Below are 25499 nucleotides of genomic sequence, written 5' to 3'. Positions count from 1 at the left end.
TAATTGGGTCCTGGGAAGGCAAACGGTTAACAAGGAAGTACACAGACGCCAGGTAGGAGTGATAAGAGAGAGAGCTTTACTGAAATTCACTCAGTATTTATAGTTACGCTAGGAACCAGACCCAGAGGAATTCAAAACTTGCTCATCTTAACATAAACAGGAGAAAATCCATTAACACCAGACCAGAAGGAGATCTTGAAAGGAAGATCTGGTAAACCTTTAATATAAGCATGAGACCTGCTAAGTCTTTGATCTAAGGAGCAGCAGTCAGGACTCCTCCACACAGCAGGTGCTCAACTCCAGCTTGCAGCCTGTTGGGGCTGCTTAGAGAACCAAGTCACTCACAAGCAACAAGGAGGGGGGAAGGGGTCCACAGATATATAATCTGTGTCTATTTTTACCAGCAGAGTTAAATAGAACCAACAGAAACCAAATATGTGGTTTCTAAAGCCTTTACTATTTACCCTTTTTTACTTTATAATCCTCAGTACTAATTTTTGAGAAACTTTGTATCTAATGTGAGGATTCCAGACAATGGTTCAAACTCTAAGCCTTACAGCTGCTCACATAAATGATAAGCTGCCAGACATTTAAGGAACAGCAAAGATGCCTCTGACTCCAGAACTCAGTGCAGTGAGGAAGCCCTTGAGCTACCTTGACCCTGAAAGCATTCACCTCACCATCAGCAGCACTGCTAGGTCTTGACTAGAAGAAGTAAACAAGAGTTTTACTAACACCATGCCTCTTTCTTACCTTATGCATTCAGAAGGGTCTAGAAATCTTTCCAAGCAAGGTACCCATGTCCTTCGCAGATCTTCTAACTGTCAGACCCAACTACAACAAAAGTTCAATTGTATCAAATATAAATGTGCATCTGAGAGAATTCTTTTAGATAAAATCTAATTCTATAGATAACAAGATTGCTAATAATAACTCTATAAAATAAATTTTATAAATAAAATCAAATTATAACATGTTCAGGACCCTAAAAAGAAAAAGAGATTAAATTTCATGAGAAGAGGCAGCCACTGGACAGCACAAGAAGAAATAAACTCCACTAGGTGTACCTTAGGCAATGGTGGTGTCTTTCTTAGCCCTTCCCTCTGAAAGCTTCACCTGCCTCAGGACATCCATTCAGAGAAGGAAATGGGAAGAAGAAGCTTTTCAGGTGACACATATTTGAAGAGCCTGTGTGTTGACCCTCACCTTTCTCTTTATCCACTGAATTGTCATCAAAGGATCAGAAGAGGGGTGTTGAGGAGACTGAGGGCAAGATTCAGTTCATAGCAAGTAAGAAGAGCTGCATCCCCACTTCCTCTATAACATTTCCTTGAAGTTGATGTCATAGCACACCAACTTTATTTTCCCCATGTATTCTTCACATCGTGAATTTAAATGCGCAGAACTAATTTCTTCTCTTGTGATATCAGCATACTCATTGAGGATAAAGAACTGTACAGGACTTTGCCAAGTATTCATGGTTAGGTGTTGCTGATGGCACTATCACAAATAGTCATAGAAACACAACTAATTTTCTTTTATTAATATAATTTTCATGTTCGTAAATTGCTTTTTGAACAAGGAGTTTCATGAGATTTGCCATATTGGCAAAAGCTCCACACCACAGGATCAATGCTTTTAAAAGCCTATACAGTAATTAAAGGAGAAAGGATTTGAATCTCACATTTTCCTTGATTTAAAAATCTCAGGTATAATACACATACTAACACTGAGTAGGCTGAGGCAGAACTGAGATTTCCAGAATGACCTGTATTACAGTGTTAGCATGTCTCAAATAAAGAATAAGAATAGAATAAAACAGGACAGAACAAAACAGAACAGAGCCTAATCACATGAACTTCTAAGCCTTAATTTCCTATATTTAAGATGAATTATAAACATGATTTTCCTCTCTCCTGTTGACTCTACTAGTCATCCAATGACAATTGTTCAGCTCTTAAATCACATGCATACGAGTAACACTAAATGGACTGAGCAAGATAGAGATAGAGATAGAGATAGAGAGATAGAGAGAGAGAGAGAGAGAGAGAGAGAGAGAGAGAGAGAGAGAAAGAGAGATAGAGAGAGAGAGAGATACATATGGACACCATGAATTTAAGAGGTAGTAAGATGGGAGGGTGCAGGGTATATGTGGGTTTAGGTGGAGGAAAGAAAAGGGGGAAATGCAAGGAACAGGAAGCACAGTAACTTATTTTTTTTCCCATTTGTTGGTTGCTAACTTCAGGAACATTGGAAGCAGTTGTGACTCTGATACCCATCAGTGTCCCATTTTAGGAATTCAGGCTTCCTAAAATGCCTCCATACTTCAGAAGACTCCTCGGAATGGATTTAATTCTCTGTAAAAGAAGAAATAAAAATCATGAGGCAACTAATTTTCTAAGAGCAGCAACAGTGTCAGTCCATAGCCAAATATTCGTATTTGTTCTCTCAGCATGTGTGTGCTTCTATGTAACAAGGTTTGGAGTTCTATTTCTTTTTTCTTTTCCTTCCTCTTCTTTTTTTAATTTGCTTTTTTATTAGATATTTTCTTTATTTACATTTCAAATGTTATCCCCTTTCCTGGTTTCTTCTCATGAATGCCCTTATCCCATCCCCCTTCCCCTTCTTCTATCAGGGTGTTCCCCACCCACCCACCTACTCCTGCTTCCCCACCCTGGCATTCCCCTATACTGGGGTATCAAGCCTTCACAGGACCAAGGGTCTCTCCTCCCATTGGTGCACAACAAGGCCATTCTCTGCTACATAGGCAGCTGGAGCCATGGATCCCTCCATGTGTTCACTTTGGTTGGTGGTTTAGTCCCTGGGAGCTCTGGGGGTTCTGGGTTGATATTGCTGTTCTTCCTATGGGGTTGCAAACCCTTCAGGTCCTCCAGTCCTTTCTCTAACTCCTACATTGTGAATCCTAAGCTCAGTTCAATGGTTGGCTGCAAGCATCTGCCTCTGAAGTTCTAGGAAACCATGTTGAAATTAGCATCTTGTCCTCCACTGGCATTAAAAATAATGATTGCCTTGATCCCTCCACTCCCTCAATCTTTCCTCCCAGTCTTCTACAAGACTCCCCAAGCTCTGCCTTATGTTTGCCTGTGGGTATCTGTATCTGTTTACATCAACTGCTGGTTGAAGCCTCTTAGAGGACAGCTATGCTAGACTCCTGTCCACAAGCATAGCAGAGTATTACTAATAGTGTCAGGGGTTGGCTCTCTCCCATGGGATGGGTCTCAAGTTGAGCCAGTCATTGGTTAGCCATGCCTTCAACCTCTTCTTCATCTTTATTCCTGCATATCTTGAAGGCAGGAAAAATTTGGAATCAAAGGTTTTGTGAGTGGGTTGGTGTGCTACTTCCTATACTGGAAGTCCCAACTGGTTAGTCAGTCATTTCGGTCTTGATACCCTCTGCAGTGAGGAGTCTCAGCTAGGATCACCCCCATAGACTCCTGGGAGCCTCCCCCATCTCAGGTCTCCAGCTTGTCCCAGAGATGCCCCTCCCCACCAATTTCCCTTCTCTCTTCCAGCCCTCTCAGCACCCTCATCTGCCCAGTTCCCTCCCTCCATCCATCTCATGTCTACTTTATTTCCCTTTCTGAGTGAGATTCCAGCACCCTCTCTTATTACTTAGCTTATTTGGATCTATGGATTATAGCATGGTTATCCTGTACTTTATGGCTAGGTCCATGGTCTCTCACAGAGACTAAACCACTGACCAACCAAAGGGCATGCATGGGTTGGAACTATGCCCCCTATACATACATATATGCAGCAGATATGCAGCATACTCTTCATGTGGATTCTGTAACTAGTGGATGGATCAGGGCTGATTCTCACTCTGTTGCCTTGCTTTGAATCTCTTTCCCCTAGTGGGGCTACCTCAATGGGAGAGGATGTGCCTAGTCCTGCTGAGACTTGATGTGGTATCTCTGGAGGTGGGATGACTTCCCTTCTCAGAGGAGAAAGAGAGGGGGAAATAGGGGAGAGAAGGGTGTGAGGGTGAGACTGGGGGGAGAGGAAGGAGGGGCCTGCAATCTGGATGTAAAGTGAAGAAAGGAAGAGATAAAGAAAGAAAGAAAGAAAGAAAGAAAGAAAGAAAGAAAGAAAGAGAAAAAAGGAAGGGGAAGGGAAGGAAGGAAGAAAAGAAAGAAGAAAAAAGAAAAAGGAAGAAAGAAAAAGAGGAAAAGATAAAAATAAAGACAAGGAAGGAATGGTCATTAAAAAAAGAAGAAGAAAGGAAGAAAGCAGAAAAATAAGGATATCCACCTTGACTTTTATACCTCATTACAACCACATCAATTTCATCAAGCTCAATATTTAAAGTTTTCTTGTCACCTTTTAGATGCAAAACCTCTAGGGAATCCTGTGACATTAAATGTTGTTATTTTCCAAAATTACATTCTATGCCCCTACCCCTCAAACCTCACCCTCCAATCCCCTTCACAACCTGCCCTCCATCCTCACTTCCTCCCTGAACCCCTCACCCCCACCCACCACCCCCATTTTGTTCCCACACCCCATACCCCTCATCTCCTACTCTCCAGCCCTGCTTCCTCTCTGAACCCCTCTCCCATGCCCTCCCCCCACTTCCTTCCCCCACCACCCCCACCCCCAAAGCCCCCAACCTCCCCATTTCCCCAAACCCCAAACCCTGCACCCTTCATCCCCTACCCTCTACTCCCACTTCCTCCCTGCATCCCTCACCCCGACTTCTTCTCTGTCCAATTCAAACCACCTTCTCCAAAGCTCCATTGTCAGTAGATGGGCTGGTCTCAGACATTACCTCTTTGCTTTCTCCTTGTACTTTTTGCTCACTAGTCATGTCCCCTACTGTCTACCATCTAGGCATTTTCTCTAATTGATTCTTTCTAGAGCTTAACTTGCGGAACCAGTAAAACAAGGTACGTTTTTTTTTCAAATGCTACTCCTTCATCCTCTTAAAAGTACAGAAAAAAAAAAAAAAGCAGTTTCTGTTTCAGCACTTTACTTAGAGAGCTCAAAAAACACTACCATCTATGCGATGTGTCAAATGCATCCACGTATGTGTGCACATACACATGCTGTAACTTGGTGTCTCCGTGGTCCAGAACTAACACATTTGCTAGAGTTTCCTTCCGTTTACTTTGCAATATACTAAAATTAATTTGAGATTTAAAATAGCTTCTACTGTCACAGTTGCCTTAAAAATGAGAAGCTTTTAGATAGGCAAAAGTTAATAACAAATAATTCAGGATTTCTGTTCTCTCTCTGAAGCACAACTGTCATAAACATATACTTTCCACTCAGGGTTACCGTGAGCAACGTATTAAAATGACAAGCAGGAAAATGGATATGCTCCCAGCCAAACATTTTCATCATTAACAATAATAGAAATGCTGTTCCCAGCAAGGCCCCTGGGCATTGCAAGTGCTCAAACTGGGAAGTAATTGCTCATCGATGGGGCCAGGCAGGCAGCAGAGCTCCTAGGACTTCTTTTTTTTTTTTTTTTTAAATAATGATTACATAAAACCAATTCAAACATTCCTCCATGAAAGATCTGTGAGAAGACCAGGAATAGTTCTGGGTCAGAAAAATTAACTTGAGACAGGATACTGTTCAGGAGCAGGTGAATTCTGCTGTGGATTTTCAAGCTGTAAAGCCTCTTTGACTATTCCAAATTGTGGAATCAAACTAAGTCCCCACCAACAGAAGAATAGATAAAGAAAACACAGTATGAATGCACAATGGAGTTTTACTCAGCCGAAGGGAATGAAATTATGCCCTTTGGATAAACGAACATGAACTGCAGATTACTATGCTGAGTGAAATAAGCCATTTACACAAAAACAAATGCATACTGCATGCTGACACTCACACCACGTGTCTAAGCTGCAGGAGGAGTTAAGAGGACATCATTAAAAGGGGAGGTGCTGGAGGCAGGGACTAAAAGCAGGGACAGAGGAAAGAGAAGCAAGAGATAGTAGTGGGAGAGTGAATATGACCAAAGCAGATTGCATGTATGTACTGAAAGGTAAAATTCATATATGGTAATGAAAACTCACTTCATGTATCAAATCAGTGAATAAATTAATTTCAACAGTAACGTTACAAAACATTTCTTCATGGTAGCATCCTATGGATCATGGGGAAGGTAACTTGATGGTCTGAATGTACACAAGGCTCTTTAAAATCCAAGCATACACTGAGAGAAGATTCTTGACAGGGTGAGAGAGAGAGCAAGGTGTTGGAAAATGGTTCTTTGTCCACAATCCTTTCTATTATAGGAAAACTCAAAATAGTCCATCTCTATAAAGATTGAGAGGGAAAAACCTGAGGCCTCTTAACATTTGTGACTAGATTAGCATATGTTCTCATCTAACATATATGAGTGCATAATCCAATTCAAATGATAAAGGAGTAACATCCCTATCACTATAAAACCAAGACATTGTTTTATGAGAAAAGGTCAACTTCAGATAATCAAAACTCAAATTATTCTGCGGATGAGAAAAGATGCTTTTGATGGTTTGGTTTGGTTTGGTTTGGTTTGGTTTGGTTTCTTTTGAGAGGGATATCCCTGCCAATCACTGTAGGAAGGAGCCAAATAAAGCCCACCATGGAGATATCAGCATTGTCCTTTGTCCCACCCCCATCAGTTTCCATCAACAGATCAAATGTCCTCTTCAGTGCCCAAGATGCTCGTCTCTAGAGATATCAGCCAGTGCTGCCATGTTCCCTCAGCCACCTGGATTACAGAAAGGTTACAACAGTACCTATGATGTTAGATTTTTTTTGTTAGACTTACATTCCCTTGAAGTGTCCAAAGCATCATTATGGGGCATTGAATACTAGTGGGAGCCTTTCCTATCAACTGCTTATCAATATGAGCTGAATGCCAACTATAAACTCTCACATCTGAATAAAGTCACACATAATTTGAACCAAGGTGCCTCACTGACCACTGAAGAAAGGACAGCAATGGATTTTATGATATGTATATCTGTTCAGCTGAAGGGGAAAAAATTCAATTAACTCCTTTCTCATAGGCCAGCATATTATTCCCATGATCACTACTTAGTTAAGCTACTTAAGATAACTGTCCTTTAGAGAAAGGACTCCGAGTCTCATTAACTAGATTTCTGACCCATAGAGGCGTATTAGCATTTGTATTCAGGTACTTTGCCTTTTTTATATTTTAAATTTAGCACATCATCAAAATTTAAAGTACTAGTGTGATTTAATATTAATTTTGTTAAAGCTTCTTATTAGTAAACCTAATCAAAACACTAGATTATGTCCAAAAACTAACATTGGAACCTCTCAAAATAATATTCTTTATAGTTTTATAAACTGTAATAGGCTGGGCTATTCTCTGATTTGTTTTGAAATTTGAGAAATGACCACAACCTACAGTCCTTGTAGTCCCAGAAAAATAAGCAAGAAGAATTAGTTGAAGCAGTGCACATGAATCAAAAAGATTAGGAAACCAGTGTGAAGGAAAGGCATGATGAAACTCACATCAGTTAACCTAGAGCAAAAGACCAAGGACATCATCTTTGAGATGATCAAGAGCTAATAAGCCAGGAGTGACAGTTATATATTCTGCTCATAAAAATTTAATAATTGGTAATTGTATTAGAAGAGATATTAGCACAACATTTTCAAATAAAAACTACAGATTTTAAACATAGCTTTCAAACAATTTAATTTACTTAACTAAAGTTCTGTGCATTTGTACACCATGCAAAGTAGCTATAAAATTCAGTGTCTGCTGTGTTTGGCTTTACTGCTTCAAGCTTAGCACACTAACACAGAAGGGAAGAGAAAAACCTGGGGCAAAAGCGTAAGAGGGAAAATGTTCTCAAGCAGGGACCATTACATATATGGGTTCTGATGTAGTGGCTGCAGATAAAAGTGGGAGGCGAGCCCAATGGATTCTGGGAATATGGTGGCTGTTGCCCTGGCAACAGGTCTGTGGGACCCGCCCATGCGACACCACAGACTTTGGAGGCCCTGATGCTAACAGCAACTGTTTAAAAAAAAAAAAAAAAAAAGGGCAGGAACCAAATAAGATGCTGAGAGGCTGAGAGGCTGAGAGCCTGCGTATCCAAGAAGTCTGATCTGCCTAAGGAGCATGGAAATTATGCCAGAGTAGATAGGGCCAGTAGGAGTTTCTCTAAGGGGATGCTACTACGTGTGCTGGGCTCTGAGAAAGGAGTATGTTGAAGGAAGGCAGAACATTTAGAGGCCACGGAAATAATTTGGGGAACTATGAAATTGTTTCAGACAAGTTTATGGCAGCAAAAGTGGATGTAAGCAGAGGTGGTCAGATGTCATGATTGTCGGGGCAACAGGGGAAGAAGGCACTAGGGTTTCATTAAAGCTTTTCCCTCTGTTGCCTGGGTTTCTCAAGAATGTCTTTGGTGACACCATGGTGTAGCCTGAAACAGAGGCAAGAGCTCAGCGAAATGATCTGGACTGCAGTTAAGAGAGGCGTGTGGAAGACATATTTCCTCTGGAATGCTAGAGCAATTTGTATCTATTTTCATTGTATTAATCACCTTACTAAAGTTATATATTTGCTCTCTGTCTCTTCTATTATGCTTGTATTCACGGAGAGAGCAGGGATCATTCATATTCATCTCTCCACTGCCAGTATCTAACAAACAATTATAAGAGCTAACTCTGATTGAAAGTTCGTTATTCACCAGGTTTAGCTCTCACATACAAAGGGTGATTTAATACTCAGAACAATGTGAGGTGGTGCTTTTATTTTGCTCACACATACTGCTAGGAAAACACTGAAGATGGTCTGGTCATATATGTCATACTCGTGGTCACCATGTTGTCTTAGGGACCTGGTAGGCAGGTGATGATTCAACCAAGTTGATCCGAAGAACTGTATGCAAAATATGCTGACAAAAGTAGCTCAAGAAAAAATGAGGAAGCACCATCAATACATAAAACCTGTTCCCAGAAAAAAGGTGATGTCCAAAGGCATCAGCTATAATGAGTGTGTATACTATTCTCTAAGTGTGATGGGGATCAGAGCAGTAAATCTGATTTTGGTGACTACTCCGTATAGCAAGCTGCTCCTAAAGCCTACAGGAAACCCTGGTCAGGTGCAGTTCTGTAACATATTCTTTATTAAAATTTTTTTTAATTGGCTGTTTTCTTTATTTACATTTCAAATATTATCCCCTTTACAGGTTCCCCCTGGAAAGCCAATATCCTACCCTTCTCCCCTTGCCTCTATGAGGGTGTTACACACACACACACACACACACACACACACACACACTCCCACCTCCCAGCCCTAGCATTCCCCTATACTGGGACATCAAGCCTTCACAGGACCAAGGGCCTCTTCTCCCATTTGATGGCCGACCCTGAGATTCCACCTCACATCAGTCAGAATGGCTAAGATAAAAAACTCAGGTCACAGCTGATGCTGGCAAGGATGTGGAGGAAGAGGAACATATTCTAAGAGCCAGATGGTGTGGTGGTTTGAATGAGAAATGGCCCCAGAGGCTCCATATTTGATGACTGAACCCATGATTCACTACTGGCAGCATTGTTTGGGGAGACTGTGGGAGCATGGGGTGATAAACCCCTTGCCTGTGGATGTACAAGGCAAGGAGTAGGCTTCAAGAGCATCTGCATCTCCAAACTTGCAGTTTTCTCTCTCTGCTTCTTGACTGCTGCTGGCTCTCAGCTCCCTATTCTAGCTGCTTGTGGCCATGCGTTCCCTGCGATTGTGGACACCTCCTCTGGAAATGGATGCCCAGATAAGCTTCCTTAAGATGCTTCTGGTTGTATTTTATCATCACAACAGATAAGTGAGTCAGAGGGTTAGTGTCTTTGCACGCCTGCAGTAAGCAGAGCCCTGCCAGGTTCCTGCTGCATCGATGGCAAACTCTGGCTCTCTTGCAGTCAATGGTCTTGCTCAAAGGCAGTTTTAAGTCTCTTATATTCATCTCCAGTGAGTTCCTTCATCTGTGAGCCAAGTCCCCACATGGCATGTGCTATGGGCCATCTCTGGAAAGGACAAATCCTTTTATTCTGATTGTTCCTCCACCCACTGTGGCAAGTGTTATTTCGCTGAGCAATTAGAGACATCTTTCCAACATCCATATCCACTCACAGTAGTCCTGATAAAATTCTCCTAGTGGTGGGGTATAAGGCTCAAATCCTCAGGAAGTTATTATCTCAGCATAATCTGGACCCTGCCCACCCTCCTCTGTTGCACCCTCTCCTTGTTTAAAGTCATTCAGTTGCAATTGCTTGCTTCTTGTTCCTAGAACATTCTGGGGCCCACTAGTTACAAATAAAGCGAACTCAGTAGGTTTAATTTTTGGTGGGTGCAAAGCTAAAACAAACCTGGCTGTGAGATAAGAAGGTAGACACAGATTTATCACCTATAGCAGGTAAGGAAACCTCAGGGTATAACTCTAAGGGTTGCTCACCTCAAACAAAGGAAGCTCAAAGATTTTTTTCAGAGGTGGAGGTTATGTACATTTATGTGGGAAAGCACTTTAGAGCATACACATTCCCAGTTGTCTCAGTTTCCTTTCCTGATGCATTTTTACCTTGATTAAAGGGGAGAAAGGGTCTGTTTTAGCTTACAACTTCAGATTACAGCCCATTATTGTACAGAAGTCAAGTCGGGAACAACTTGAAGCAGCTAGCTACATCCACAATCAAGAGCAGAGATAAAATGACTGCATACATTCTTGTGTTCAGCTTGCTTTCTCCCACTTCTACAGCTTAGAATCTCCTTCCTAAAGGATGGCCCCACCCACCCATCTCTATTAGTGTAATCAAGATAATCTGTCATAGACTTGTCCATAGCTAAGTCTAATCTAGAAAATCCTTCACTGAGAAGGACTCTTTTCTCAGATGATGGTAGATTGTGCCAAATTAGCCATTAAAACTACCCACCAAGCTTAACTCGGGTCAAAGACAATGGGTGGGAATATTCCAGAGCAGTGTGGAGATGGAGGATCTCTTTTAGTGTTCTAGTGCTGGGCTGATTGACAGGTGCTAGGTGCTGTTCAAAGCTCTCCATTTAGCATAGGCAATAAATAAAGCAAAAGAAGCAGAAAACAAATTTCTCAGATTTCTTTTCCCAACGTTGTTCTGGCTTCAGATGAAAGAAAGGAATACTTGGAATATGATTTGATGCAACATTCTGTAGCGTCTCCCAGATGCTTGGCTTGCCTACCTGCTACAGGTAGGGAGTCACCACATGGCTGCCTCTACCTAACTCACCATCCTGCCCTTTCTCTCCAAGTTACGGTTAGCTACTATTCCAGGTGCCAATTAAGATACCTTTATTGAAAAGCTGATCAACTTTTCAGATCACCTAAGCCACTTTTTTTTTCATGGACCCCTACAGCTTTCCTACAGCACATTTATCATTTTAATTTGCAGAACTCTTCTCCATTGGTCTATGTTTTCCAACCACTAGCTCAACATACTCTGCCATCTACTGCTCTCTAATATGCTTAATATGATTCACAGTAAGTCTTCTAAATGTAGTCCTATATGACTCCACCAATATGTTTCGGCGTCTGCAATTTGCCAGCACCAGATCACACATAGACACAAAATAGTTCAAACAGGACACTAATGATAATCCATTCTCTGGGAGGATGAATCCCTGCACAGTGCAGGACACTCTCCACTCAATGAGTGATATACCAGTGTCTCCAGAAAGGGGTGGGGAAACATCCTCAGAGAGCAGCTGTCCTTGAGTGCTGAAATGTAGGGAAGCAGAGTAAAGGACAAAGATTCACTTAGAAATATGTATGATGTTATAGCAATTCCTAATATCTCTGTGTCCTGGCCACTTACAAATAAATGCTCTTTTGTTTCCTGTACAATGTATTCTTTTGAACCTTCTTTTTATACAGATATGTTAATATTTAGATTCCTAATATATTAACCATTTAGAATTCCTAGTGTTTCTTACATCAAGACAATTAATTATATTCTCTTATGTGGAATTATTTATATATCTAACACTAATGTTTATCTTTTCCTCCATGTCTGCTCCATCCTCCTCTTGTCTGTCCATGTCTCTCCCCTGTTACTAGCAATTTCAGAGGATCTTCCCATTGTGTTTAATTTTCCTCTTGTCACTTAGCTGATGTATCGTCATTTTAACCATAATCAACACCTAAATTGAGTACCAAGGAGGGTCAGCAGAAAGTTGGCTGCTCTAGACAGGATTTGGCATGGGTGGTCCAGCCCTGCTCTATTGGTCTCTCATCCCCCTGCAACTACAGGACAATCTAAGGTGTGTTCTTCTCATGATAAGAGCAGAGCAAGCCAAGCCCAAGTGAATAAATATCCAGTAAGCATTTGGTCACATGACATCTGTTAACGTAACATTGACCAAGTCAATTTATATAAAAAACTCATCTAGGAACCAGAAAAAAACTGCAAATTATCATGTACGATGATGTGGCTCTGAAGAAGGATAAGTAACTCCACTTTCATCAGTTGTGTGCCCTATTTTAGTTACCAGTATTTCCAGTCCTATTATTAGTCCTCTGAGTCTCCCCAATATGTTTTATTTCTTTCTAAAACCAAGAATGAGAATGTTCCTGCTTGTGCCAGCAAGTGTGGTAATAAAATAGCCCAGTGCTCTGACACAAAGCCTTGTCTATTAATATTCAAGGCAGGTGATAAAGGTCTACTTACCAACTTCTGATTTATAAATAGAGTGGTTTGTCCCCCGATGCTGCTGTGTAACTTCACTCAATTTTCAGGAGAGATGGTGTTTCACTCCTAAACAAGAGAAATAATTATCACCATTTTTAAAGCCTTGGTTGTACATTTGCTTTCTCAAATTAATCATTTTCTACAAATGGGAAGACTGTAAATGCTTAGCATATATAATAACAATCAGACACACAAGAACTAGAGTATCACATCTACACTGTTTCTTTATTAAATACAGGGTAATTATAATGCAAATGGCAATAGAGAGCAGCCCAAATGACAAGAAATCCCTTTTGCAAGATGAGTGATAACTATGCCATGTATCATGTATACACGTGTGCATCTAGATACTAATTGTGTTGAGTTCCAATGAGACCAAATGGCCTGCTCCTTTTCAGATTCAGCTTTCATTCTGCTATTAGGATTCTGGATTGCCCACATGAAAACTCATATCTGATTTAAAATTAGAAAAGCCTAGATAATTAGCCTCTTCCATATCTAGTAAACAAGCACAGAATTACATCATAGCCTGTTGTTCTAAGCAAAAGCAATGAAGGGATTGAAATAAGCAACCTGTGCAGGTAAGGCCCTCTCTTCTAGAATGCTTACTGCTTCTTCAATCTATCGTATCAAGAGTAACACTGTTGAATGATTCCTTCCCCTTCTCCCCAGCTTCTACCCATACTACATATACTAAATTCCATCTCATAAACATTACTTGGCCACTCTTTTCTGTCTATTCTCTGCCATAGTTTTAGTTCAGATTTCCTGGAGGAAGGCTCTTCTATTTTATTTGACTTTATTTGTTTGTATAAAATCTCACTGGGCTCTAATCATTTTACAGACTGGCTGATCTGTTTGAAAAACAAATCTAAAGCTGGGTATGGTGGAGTATAAATAAAATTCTAACTACCCAAGAAGCAGAGGCAAAGTGTTCTCAAGTTCATGTATTGTTAAGTGAGGTCAAGGCCAACATAGACAAATCAGTGAGATTCGGATTGAAAATAAAATTTAAGAAGGAGGAGGAGCAGGTTGTGGTAGTTCTTACCTATAATTACAGAAAGAAGATGAATCTCAGAGGATTGGGAGTTCAAGGTCATCCTCAGCTGTGTAGTGAGCTCCTGGCAATGCTGAGCTCTATCATAAAGTACTACATAATGTGCTCCAAAAATGCAGAGAAGGACAAGGGATGCAGCTCAGTGGTAGTGCACTAATTGCTTTTAAGCATGTGGAAGTCCCTGGGAGTTAAATCCACTCTAGAACACACACACACACACACACACACACACACACACACACACACACCTAGTTTTCTCTTCTCTCTGGATGAAACTTTATACTTTTAATTTGTTGATACAACAGAATATGTGAAATAAGTAAATTTAAGAGAAATTGTATTTAACTTGGATTAGCTCTAAGAAGCTTAAAGATTCAATGTTGGGTACTGCCATCTGTGCAACTCTTGGTAGGCGTCTCATGGGGGAAGGTCAGGCGGGCACACTAAGAAAGGAAAGCAGGATGCCAGACTTTCATGGTAACTGGCTCCTTTGAGAGACGAAAGCATTGATCTACTCATGAGTGTCCTGTTCCCAGGCCCAAAGCCCTTCTATCTAGACTCACCGCTGAATATTGCTTCATTAAAGAATTAAGTCTCAACATTACTTTTGACGTAGGCAAATGAAGAGCAAACCACAGCAACTTGCCCTTGTTCAAAAGCTGCATTTCAAAATCCTCCATCTAGACCTTAGGTTCATTTGTCAGGGTGACTGATGGTTGGGAAACAGAACAACTTATTAAGGAAACGTATAGAGTTGTTAATACCTTAAGCAGTCTCCTACATCTGTCAAAAGCTCACTTTTACAAGTGGTCCACGTTGATGAAGCGGAAAGGGGCTACTCTATAGGCTTTCTCTTTTAAAGGCATTGATTGACAGAGAAATATGTGGAGTTGCCTGGATCCTCCCAAAGGGCTAATACTCAAATGTCCCTCCCACTTCAGAATAAATGTCTGCACAATTAATCATAAGGGCAACAATAAAAGTATTATTATCTTTGCATCACAGGAAGAGAAATTAAGGTGGGTTAAGTGACTTCTCAAAGAGAGGAGAGCTTGTTAGGGACTCAGCCACGTTTGCATCCTGCCTTGCCTTTTGTGTGTCTTTTTCCAGAGACCACAAAATCCATTCAGTCAATTGTATGTGCTCTCTAGCCTCCTTCCCTTCTACACTGCCCCAGATAGTGTCGGAAGACAAAGCCTATAAGAGAGTTATATTTAGACATTACAGAATCAGTAGTACTTGAAGTTAAGGACTATTGGGAGCATTTCAGAAGAGAATCAAAAAAGTTTTTCAATTCACCAAATGCCTACTGTAGCTATAGCTGGAGAAGTCTGTGATCTGAATAGTCATGGATTACAGTCCAGCAGAGAAGGTAGGCATGTAAATAAATGAGCCTGGTACAATATTATGAGATGTTAAGTATCATTGGGAACAAACATATGACCCATGTGTCTGTCTTCTGTGGAATGAGAGTACTTTAAAAATCAGACCTGTAAGCCTTAGACATTCTGCAGCCCTCTTCGGTGAGATGAATTTATCCAATAGGCTAAGCCTTAGATAAGCTGTGGTGTTCTGAAGAATAATGACATATGGCCTCCATTACAGTCCAGCAAGATATATTGGTAATTACAGGAAAACTTAGTAGATGTACATCTTTGAATAAGGAGTACCTCTGAAATGTTGGGCTTCTCGTTTATTAATCATGGTGGTGCCAATAAATGCCCTTTAGGGTTTTTTACAGTTAAACTACAATAATGGTCACTTTTATAGAGTTCTCATAATATGTCAGGTACTATTGCTGATGCATTTTTACAGTACCTCATTGGAGCCTTGCAAAAACTCTTGGCAGCAAATACTATCATTAAGCACGCATCACAGATGAAAATTTGCCATACAGTGAATTAAGTAACTTGTCCAAAGTAGCAGGGTGACCCGGTGACATGACTAAGCTCAGAACACAGATGGCCTATGTCCAAATTTCTTTAATTGCTTTTGGTTTACTTCTCACAGATGATGATATCTCTAAAGTTCCAGTATAGACTTGCCAGGGAGTAAAAAAACAAAAAAAGTTAGTTTCCAAATATCAAGCCTGTGAAGTGGTCCTCCTCCTCCTCCAGTCCTTTCACTGCAGATGCTGGGTTTAGACGATGTGCTCCCTACCTGACAGGAGACTCGTGAGCATGAATGAAGAAGATGAAGCAGAAGTAGAAGAAAAACCTCAAGTTAAAGTCTTTGTTTAGCAGAAAATTTGGATGGAAGCTAAAAATAGCTGTCTGTATGAGATAGCAGGACAAGCCTGTCACTAAACAGGACAAAGGAACCTGAGCCCTCATTAGTCTGAGGGAGGCTGGAAACCATGTTTTGATCTGCCTTACAAGATAGAAGTATGGGAAGAATCTCATGTTCTAAATGCTTTAGAAGGCGAGTGGAAGAGGAGATCAGCCAAACTCGTGTCAACAAAGAACCCTGGAAACCACTTGGCAAACATCTTGCAAGAGAGTGGGCAAGAGGAAGTAAACTAATTGGGGTAAAAGCACTCGCTCGCGGCTCTTGAGGAAGGCTAGAGTCCCATTTCTAACACTCCCAGATGGCTCATGACTAGCTGTAACTCCAGTTCTTGAGTATCTGATTCCTCCTTCCAGCCTCCAAGGGCACCAGACATTCCCATGGTACATAGCTATCCATGCAGGTAAAATAGCCATACACATAAAAGTTTTAAAGTCCTAAAAATAAATCAATGGTCCAATATGATTCAGCAGTGCCATGGTGATTCAGGATTTCAAGTCTTATCCACTAGGGTAGATCCCAGGAGCATAACCATACCTTCTTCATTCACCATACACTCAAGCCTGCCAATATGTACCATAAGGTAGAGGTCCTAGGTCTTTCTCCTACCTTATCAACTCATTCCTCACCCAGTGATGATTGACATCCACATAGGTTAAAGAGAATCCACTCTTAGTTCGAAATTCAAACTGAGCTAGGTTGCCTGTATTGTAATCAGCTAATCTCAGTATCCATTATAAGTAATTTTTAAGGAGGAGAGAGTCTTTTAAAGTCACTTACATTCAAGAACTGGATCCTTCCTGGTGCAAATAATCCCTATGGAGGCTTTTATCTATTCATGCAGTGTGAAAATATAAGACAAGAAACAGACTAATTTGAGATGTGGATATAGAGGAAAACGTTAGATCAGCCATGCTTGAAAGAACTGCAAACACTAAGAATGTACACAAATCCATGAGAAAACCTTCAAATCAAATTCAGTCCACCTTAACAGAGTAAAAAATAAAAGGTGGCATCAACTGAAAAACTGAACAAACTTTTTTTCATTAGATATTTTCTTTATTTACATTTCAAATGATATCCCCTTTTCTGGTTTCCCCTCCAAAAAAAAAAAAAAAAAGAACCTGTTCCCACCCCCCTCTCCCTGCTCACCAATCCACCTTTTGTTAGCAAGGTGTCAAACATCCTGAAATAATCTATATGAGTGTAACTTTTACTGGTATTTTTCATAAAGGTATAATATAATATTTCAATAGTTTTATGAGAATTTTCTATAAGGCATTTGGATCATATTCACCCTGTTCCCCCCCAATAAGATTCCAAGATCACTCCACTTCTGCTATGCACTTAGCTTTGTATCCAAAGATTTCTTTAAACCCATCAGCTCCAATTTCTACTGTCCATGTATTTGTGCGTGTACCACCTTCCATTGGAATTAGATCAGTTTATCAAGCCTCCCTCCCCAACCCCATTCCCTCTCTCCCCAGCAATTAAACATTTCCCATAGCTCCTTATCTAGGAGTAGTACTTCATGTCTCTCCCCTATCCATGCTAGGGTTTGGTCTAGCTTAGCTTTGCACAGGTATTGTGCATGCTATCATAACCATTGTGAGTGCATGTGTGTAACAGCCTACCTGTGTCTATAAGATAGATACTCTCTCCTTGCAGTCTACCTCTGGCTCTAACACTCTTTCTACCTCTGCTTCTGCAATGATCCCTGAGCCTTGGGAGGAGGGGTAACATACATCGAATTTGGGCTGAGCATTCTAGTCTCTTATCCTCTTAGCATCAGTTGTGGGTCTCTGGGTTAATCCTCATCTATTGCATATTAAAGCTTCTCTGATAAGTATTGATAAGTATTAAGAGCTACACTAATCTTTCAATTACATCTTCACCTACTTTCTGTTTTCCGTGGTTTCCATCACTGTCTAAGATTGGCTGTTCTGGAACTTGCTCTGTAGACCAGGCTGGACTTGGACTCAGAGATCTGGTGTCTCTGTCTCCTGAGTGCTGGAATTAAAGTCATGCATTACCATACCTGAACCTAAGCTGTTCTTTAATTCCTTTTCACAAGATGAGAGCTTAGCTGACTGGGATCTTGCCCTGAGGTCACTGATCCCTTAATCCCATTTAATATCTTTAATCTGTTTAGTCTCCTTGAGCACAGATTTTTAGCTCCATCCCACCTTCTGTTGCCCATTTAACCCTTGAATCACACATTTTTGTATTTTTCCTTGCTAATCTTCATATATTTCATCAAAATGTCCTTCAGAAGAGTAAACAACAGGACAGAGTCTATCTATACTAGGCTGTTTTGAGATTTTATTTACCAATACAAATAATCTACACTTCTTCAAAAGTTTCCTCAGGCAAACTTTTCAGACAAGGGCAAAAAGCAGTCAAATTCTTTGCCAAAATATCACAGGAAGTGTCTCTAAGTCACACGTTAACATTCTTCCCCTTTGAAACCTCTTGAGCCAGACTCTTCACAGTTGAAATTACCCTCAGCACCACTGTCTTGAATATCTCTACTAGAATGGCCCATTGAGCAGTACTTAAAACATTTCACTGCTCTCCTAACCCAAAGTCCCATTTCAAAAAAAAAAAAAAAAATCAGGCCTATTACAGCAAAATCCCCAATACTGCAGTCCCTCATACTAACTTCTGTCTTAGGGTTTTATGGCTGTGAAGAGACACCATGACAAGACAACTCTTACAAAGTAAAATTTAAATACCTTTTTAATAGTTTTAATTTACTGAGAATTTTCAGCATATGGACAATAGCATTGACAATTTGTTATAAAATTACTGAACTATCCCTACATTTATTAGGTAAAGTACCAATTTTGTACATAATATCATTGTCTTAGGGTTTCACTGCTGTGAAGAGCCACCATGACCAAGGCAATTCTTATAAAGGACAACTTTTAATGGGGGCTGGATCACAGGTTCAGAGGTTCAGTTTATTATCATCATAGTGGGAAACATGGCAGAATCTAAGTAGACATGGGACTGGAGAAGGAGCTGAGAGTTCTGCATCTTGATCCAAAGGTATCAAAAGTAGACTGTGTTCCATACTTAAGAAGAACATAAGAGACTTCAAAGCCCACCCCCACAGCGACACACTTCCTCCAACAACTTACTCCAGAAAGACCACACATTTCAATAGTGCCATTCCGTATGGGCCAAGCACATAAGTCTATGGGGAGCATACCAGTCTATGGAATTCAAACCATACGTGTGTGTGTGTGTGTGTGTGTGTGTGTGTGTGGTCTTAATATCTATGTAGCCCTGGAGGGCCTCACACTCAAAGATCTGCCTGCTTTTCTGTCCAGAGTTCTGAAATTAAAGGCATGAGCCACCATGCCCAATGTTCAAAACAGTTATTTTATAAATCAGTTGTTGATAATATGGATCACCTCATTGATCACTGAAAAAGAAAACAAGCCCAAGAATCAGATGAGGAGGGAGTAGTAAAAGAGACAGAGGGGAAGCTGATTAATGGCTCTCAAACCAGAGCTCTGGGCTACAGTCAATGATTGTAGTCCACAGGAACCTGTTGATGCAAGGAAACCTGATTCTACTTTAGTGAGACAGGCCAATCATTGTGTCTGTCTCTGAGTACCTTTCATCCTAAGATCCTGGTCACTGAGACCCTGTCATACCTACCAGTAGAAGTCAGAAAGTTCAGGAGGAGCCTGCTACAGCACTTCCCTTCAGTGAAAGGGCATCAGATATTCTGAATAGATTGCAGATCCTTGCTCCACAAGAAAGTTATGAGTTGAGCAGAAACAAGATCTGAGTTTTGAAGCCGATATAATAACTCTTCTAACCTGACTCATACTTCTCCACGGGCATGAAGCAAAGGTATGGACAGTTGGCTTGCATATGGTAACTCCTCTTAATGGATCAAAGCCATTCACTATTACAAGTTCCAATGTTTCATTCAGCTCCCTCTGTCTCCTATGCTACAAAATCTCAGTGAGAAAGCTCATTAACCCTGGTCTCTGCATGAACATATCTCAAGCCGAACCCACAGTTCCAGTCTTCATGTAGAGCCAGAGACCATCTCAATGCCCCATTAGCAGGAAAAGTAAATTCTAGTGCAAACTGCTGCCTTCCTTCCCCATTAAGCCTTTCCTCCTTTGTGTATGATGTTGGTTGACAGCCACAGAATCCATCCTGTAAGGCACTTTCTTTCATGTGAATGGGTATTTTACTTGCATACATGTCTGTGTACCACATGCATGCATATCAGTGCATCACATGCATGTCTGCTGGCTCCAAATATTTGATTCTGTAAGTCCAATTGGAATTGAACTTACAGATGGTCACTGTAAGGCTTGCTTAACATGGTCCATGTTAAAGCTCAACTGGGCCTTTCTAAAATTCAAATTGATCACCATCCTCACAAGGGAAAACTCTCTCAACAATTCCCTTCCACTTCAATAGATAAGCCAGACTCCTTAGACTTCTGCTCTACCCACACCCATGCCTGTCACGGTACCTTAGATCACTTCCTGAAGTGGCTGCCATCCCCTGTAAACCTGTCTCCACACAATTCTGTGGCCATCTATCTACTTTTCAACTTCGTTGGTGTCAGAAATGGTTTGAAACATAAGTGTAGTGGCAGTAATTATTCATTACCTGAATTAATGAATGTCAAATTTCAGTATCACTGTGTATTAAAAGTAAAAATCATGGACAGGTAATGACTTAACTAATCTTTGTTTTGATCCCTTTATCTCTAAAATAGTAGTTATACCCACACCATTAAGACATTGTCAAGATTAAGGAATATACCTGAGGATGGAGAAGGAAGTGCCATATATTTTTTGTTTTTCTTTTAACTTTTGTACTTTGTAAATCTATGATTTTGAGATGGGTATAAAGAAAACTTCCTAGGATTTACCTAATTATGCAAGAAGCCCTTGCAGCATCCTAGTGAACAAACTTTCAAGACAGGTTATAAGTATCAGAGCCATCGGTGTCCTTAATTATACACCTAAGGAGTGGTGGGATCATTGGGTGCCAAGAGCACCTCTCTGCCCACTCTACCACTCGATTTCCATAGGAGAGTGCTCACACACATGCAGTGCGCCAGGGGTGGAGATGAAGAAAATGACATGAGGTGTTATAACGAAGTCCACTTTTAAATAATTATAACTTCAGTTAATTACACTGACATTTCTCAGCAAGGATTAAGTAAATCAGAAGGGGGTAAAAGCGATTGAGAAAATAAAAAAGCAAAGGCTGGACTGTGAGAGCATCTCCTTTGTCTTTCCTTGAGGAGTGTAATTAAATTAAGTGGGATTGATTGAGTGTCAAACATCTGTGGGAGTCATTTCCTAACTTCATTAATGCTATTGTGCCTGAAGAAGGCACAGTGGTAATTTCTCTCCCAAGGATCTAATGAGAGGCTGGTGATGTGATATGAAAGCCCGACACGAGTTGCTATGTGCTGCTCTGCTGCTGTCTGTCTGTGTGTGAGGGATTTATTAGAAATGCTGGTCTGACAACAGCACAGCTACATTATCCACATGGGAGTGGGACAGTGGGCCTCAGAGAGCTGGCGTAATGGAGTCATAAAGCTGAGAGTTTAGACAGCCAGCATAAAGAAATAAAAATGGGCCTGCTAAGGAGGACTAAATGGTCATAAAATAGATCATATATAATGAGGTGCAGCAGATAATGAGGTGCATTTATATGGAAAATACTAAATAAAAATTATGACCATTTCCTCTTTAACCCCATAGCCATTGGGGCTTATCTCTGCATCTGGATTTGCAAGGTAAACTGGGAAGAATGAATTAATTGGGAGGGAAACTACCTATATCGCCTACTTAATTCATTATTATAAGAGTTTCAGATTCTACAGTAGCACCCAGTAGAATACTTGGCACTGGGCAAAGCATTATGAAAGACCTATAATTCCTATCCTTTTTATAGAATTATGATAAAAATGTTCTAATACTGTTGCAGTTATAAAGTAATTAAGTGGGGATAAATATAAAGTTAGTCCTGTGTTATTCATTTTATCATTGCAATTAGAAGTCACCCGCTCCCAGCTTTATTTCGTTAGCTCATTTATCTGTTAATGAGCAGTTACTCTGTACTGGGACTTCTGGCCAACTCAAAGATGCCAAAATTACATATGGTTAGTCACTGCTTCGTTTAGTCTTATGCAGAAAACTTACAAACAAACCACTAAGATTCAAATGTAAATGTACACGGGAAACTTGATGTTCACACCCAGTTCTATGGGAACATAAAAGGCATAGAATCTGGCAGAAATCCGAGCTGTGAAAAATGAGTAGACATCAGCTTGTTTTGGAATGCCATCCCAGGAAAAGGAGAGAATCCTGCTACAAACCAAACAAGCACCATTTACAAAGATATCCAAGGCCAGTGAAAGGGCTCAGCTGCTAAAGAGACTTGTCTCCAAGCCTAACAACTTAAGCTGAGTTCCCAGAATGCACAAGGTGGAAGGAGAGAACCAATTCCAGGGAACTCTCCTTTGACCTTTATATATACAAGTAAACAAACAAGCAAAATTAGATAGTTAAATGATAGATAGATAGATAGATAGATAGATAGATAGATAGATAGATAGATAGATAGATAGATAGATAGACTGGTTGATAGATATACAAATATGTAAATAAATAAACAAAGAGACAAACTCAAAAATGAAATGACAAGAAAATGTTGGAAAGACCAGGAAAAGAGGAGTATTCAGTACAGAACAGCACCTTAAAATTCCATGCATACAAACAACAAAGACTGACTCACCTGACCTTGTTTACATATATTTGTGTGTATGCATGAATATACATCTTCATTCTCATATACACACACACGCACGCACGCACACAGACACATATAACACTTTCCATATATATCTCATATATAACAAATATAACTAAAGAAATGAAGCCTCTCAAATTGAAAATGGGTGTGTGAGGTGGTATAACTCAGGGTCTAGAAGGAAGAAACAGATGGAAAAATAATGTGTTTTTATTTCAATTAAAAACATTACCAAAACAGGAATGTCTAAAATGAGCGAACCTTGGGTTCTGAGGTTAGAGGAGTCATGTTTCAGCTATGGTGAGTCTCTTCTGCTGTGGCATTAGAAATTGAGACCAACTGATAGAGCTGTATCTTGTAAGCTCATCTGTTGAAGCCTTAAGTCCTAAATTCTCTATCCAGTGAAGTCTTCCATGAAATACAATTAAGTTCAACAAGGCCATAGGGTCTGAACTTAACCCCATACTTATAAGAAGAGGATAAGTATCCCTACCTTTCTTTTTCCTCTACCACCTATCCTTCGCCTCCCCTCTCTTCTCCTCCTCTCCTTCGCCTCCCCTCTTCCTCCTCCCTCTTTTCTGGTTGTCTTTTCACCATTTAAAATCAGAGCAATAAGTCAGCTGTCTACAGTCCAGGAGCAGAGAGCTCACCAGAAAAGAAAAAAATCACATTTAAGCCTCATTTATGGATTCATGATTCTTAAATCAGTGGGAAAATGGATTTCTGCTATTTCAGCCACCATTTAGTGTATGGTATCTTATTACAGACATCTCACTGACCACTGGGGAGGCTATATAGAGATGCATATGCAGAACTTATTGCTACAAATGCACCATTTTAACATCAGCTTCCACTACTGAATAATCTCTCATCTAAACTTTAACTTATGCTATTGAGAAAACCAGACATGTAAAGGACAAAGCATGGTTTTAGAGCAATAGCTAAATTCAGGCTACTATTTTCTCATCACACACAATGTGCATCTCTCATTAGTTACCAGTTGTATTATGGCAAGGGGACCTCTCTCTGGCAAGGTGAAGATAGAAAATTTCCAATTTCACTGAATCTCCCATCATCTCTTGGTGCTAAATCCTATTTAAAAGCTGCTTTATAATGTAACGATATATGGCACACACAAAAATGAACAAAGCCACTCTGAAGTTTTAAGACGTTTCCTTGTGTAAGACTTTGATCCACTTACAATGGGAAGCTTTATTCATTCAAGGGGATATTATAACTCAAGAATAACTTATCTCTAAATTATTACCTCATAGAATGTGACAGTCTTATTTTATTTTAAAAGCAACATAAAAGGTAGCAACTTTATAATACCTGTATTGGTGAATAGTGTTTATATTTCTGGAACTTACTATATGTCATACAGTGCTATAAAGTAGGCGTGAGACTTAAAGACTTGGGAGGAGTTGTAACACAGCCAACTTTGGGGTTAGCCATTTTGTTACACAACTCAGTGGTCTCATCCTAGCGTAGCTTCTCAGTAAAATTCACCATCTTAGAAAATGAACACGTGGTCTACAAATTCAGAGTATCAGGGTTCGGAGGGTAGACGTCAGCACATGCCATCACTGGCTTGTAGGAGGGCTGTGTGCCCATTGTCAAAGTATAAAGGTTATAGTAACTTCTAACCAGCGAAAAGAGACTGGAGAGTATGTTTCCTTACATTCTTTTTCCACCATTGCTGAGCTAGAAGCTGCCAGTGGCACATTACCGTGCCTTGATACACTAAGACCCCTTTAGTCTGGTGACTACAGAAGAGCGTGCCCTGGGAAGCACTCCAGTGATTCCAGATGAGTGTTTCCGTTAACTTCTTCAGTAGGACTCCCAGGGTCAGTGGCTTTCCTCGGGGTTTCCTGAGCCCTTATCAGTTATGAAAGCTTCTATTTTCTTAGAGCCTAACACCTTTACTAATTAACATACTTGAAGTAGTTAAGGTTTCCTTACCTATGGCAAGTCTAGTGGTACAAAAAAAAAAAAAAAAAAAAAAAAAAAAAAAAAAAAAAGGAAAAAAAAAAAAAAAAAAGAACAAGGAGGCAGGACAAAGATAGGAAGGGAGTCAGGGAAGTGGGGCTTACCTTCCACAGCTTTACCAGAGGCAGGTGAAGTCACCGCCTTGATTCTCTTGATTCTGTGGGCATCATCTGCCAGGAGAGCAGTGTGTGTCCTCAGCACTCTGGAGTGTGACAGTATCAGGAGCTGTGACTGAAAGCCCCCTTGGCATCCACAGACACCAATAAAGCAAATCTCTGGAGAAGCCATCACAAGAAATTGTTACTAATTCTCTACATTATAAAATGTGAGAAGGTTGGCAGACAGATAATCAAAGCTGACAGAATAATGGAGCCACTCACAGAACAGCCGGTGCAGTGGCACATATGTCCAATCCGCAAGGGGCTTGAGGGGCGTGGCTAGCGTCAGGAGCTGTTTTCTTTTCCTAAAGTATTTTCTTCTCTAGATAAAACAGAGGTGCTGGAATTCAGAAAGTGGAACAGTACTGGTTCTCTGAATTAAACACCTAACTCCTGTAGTTTGTTTCTCTGGGAAAAAAAAAAGCAAAATATGTTAGAGACATAAACAAAGGTGTTAAACATATGGATTTCGACGTATTTAAATCTGA

The 25499-nt window shown here is 40.3% G+C and overlaps 1 long non-coding RNA gene across 1 annotated transcript; it reads right to left on the bottom strand.

The window, feature by feature from the left end:
* Nucleotides 1-2193: 2193 nt before the first annotated feature.
* On the bottom strand, nt 2194-25258 carry LOC116070763. The gene is made up of 3 exons (XR_004110553.1): nt 24958-25258; nt 12694-12780; nt 2194-2357 (listed from the first exon to the last, which is right to left on the bottom strand). It is a non-coding gene; the product is annotated as an uncharacterized LOC116070763 (long non-coding RNA).
* Nucleotides 25259-25499: the final 241 nt, after the last annotated feature.

This window comes from Mastomys coucha, unplaced genomic scaffold (assembly GCF_008632895.1).
Source record: "Mastomys coucha isolate ucsf_1 unplaced genomic scaffold, UCSF_Mcou_1 pScaffold22, whole genome shotgun sequence".
NCBI classification, from domain to species: domain Eukaryota; kingdom Metazoa; phylum Chordata; class Mammalia; order Rodentia; family Muridae; genus Mastomys; species Mastomys coucha.
This window is presented reverse-complemented; position numbering and strand designations above follow the sequence as displayed.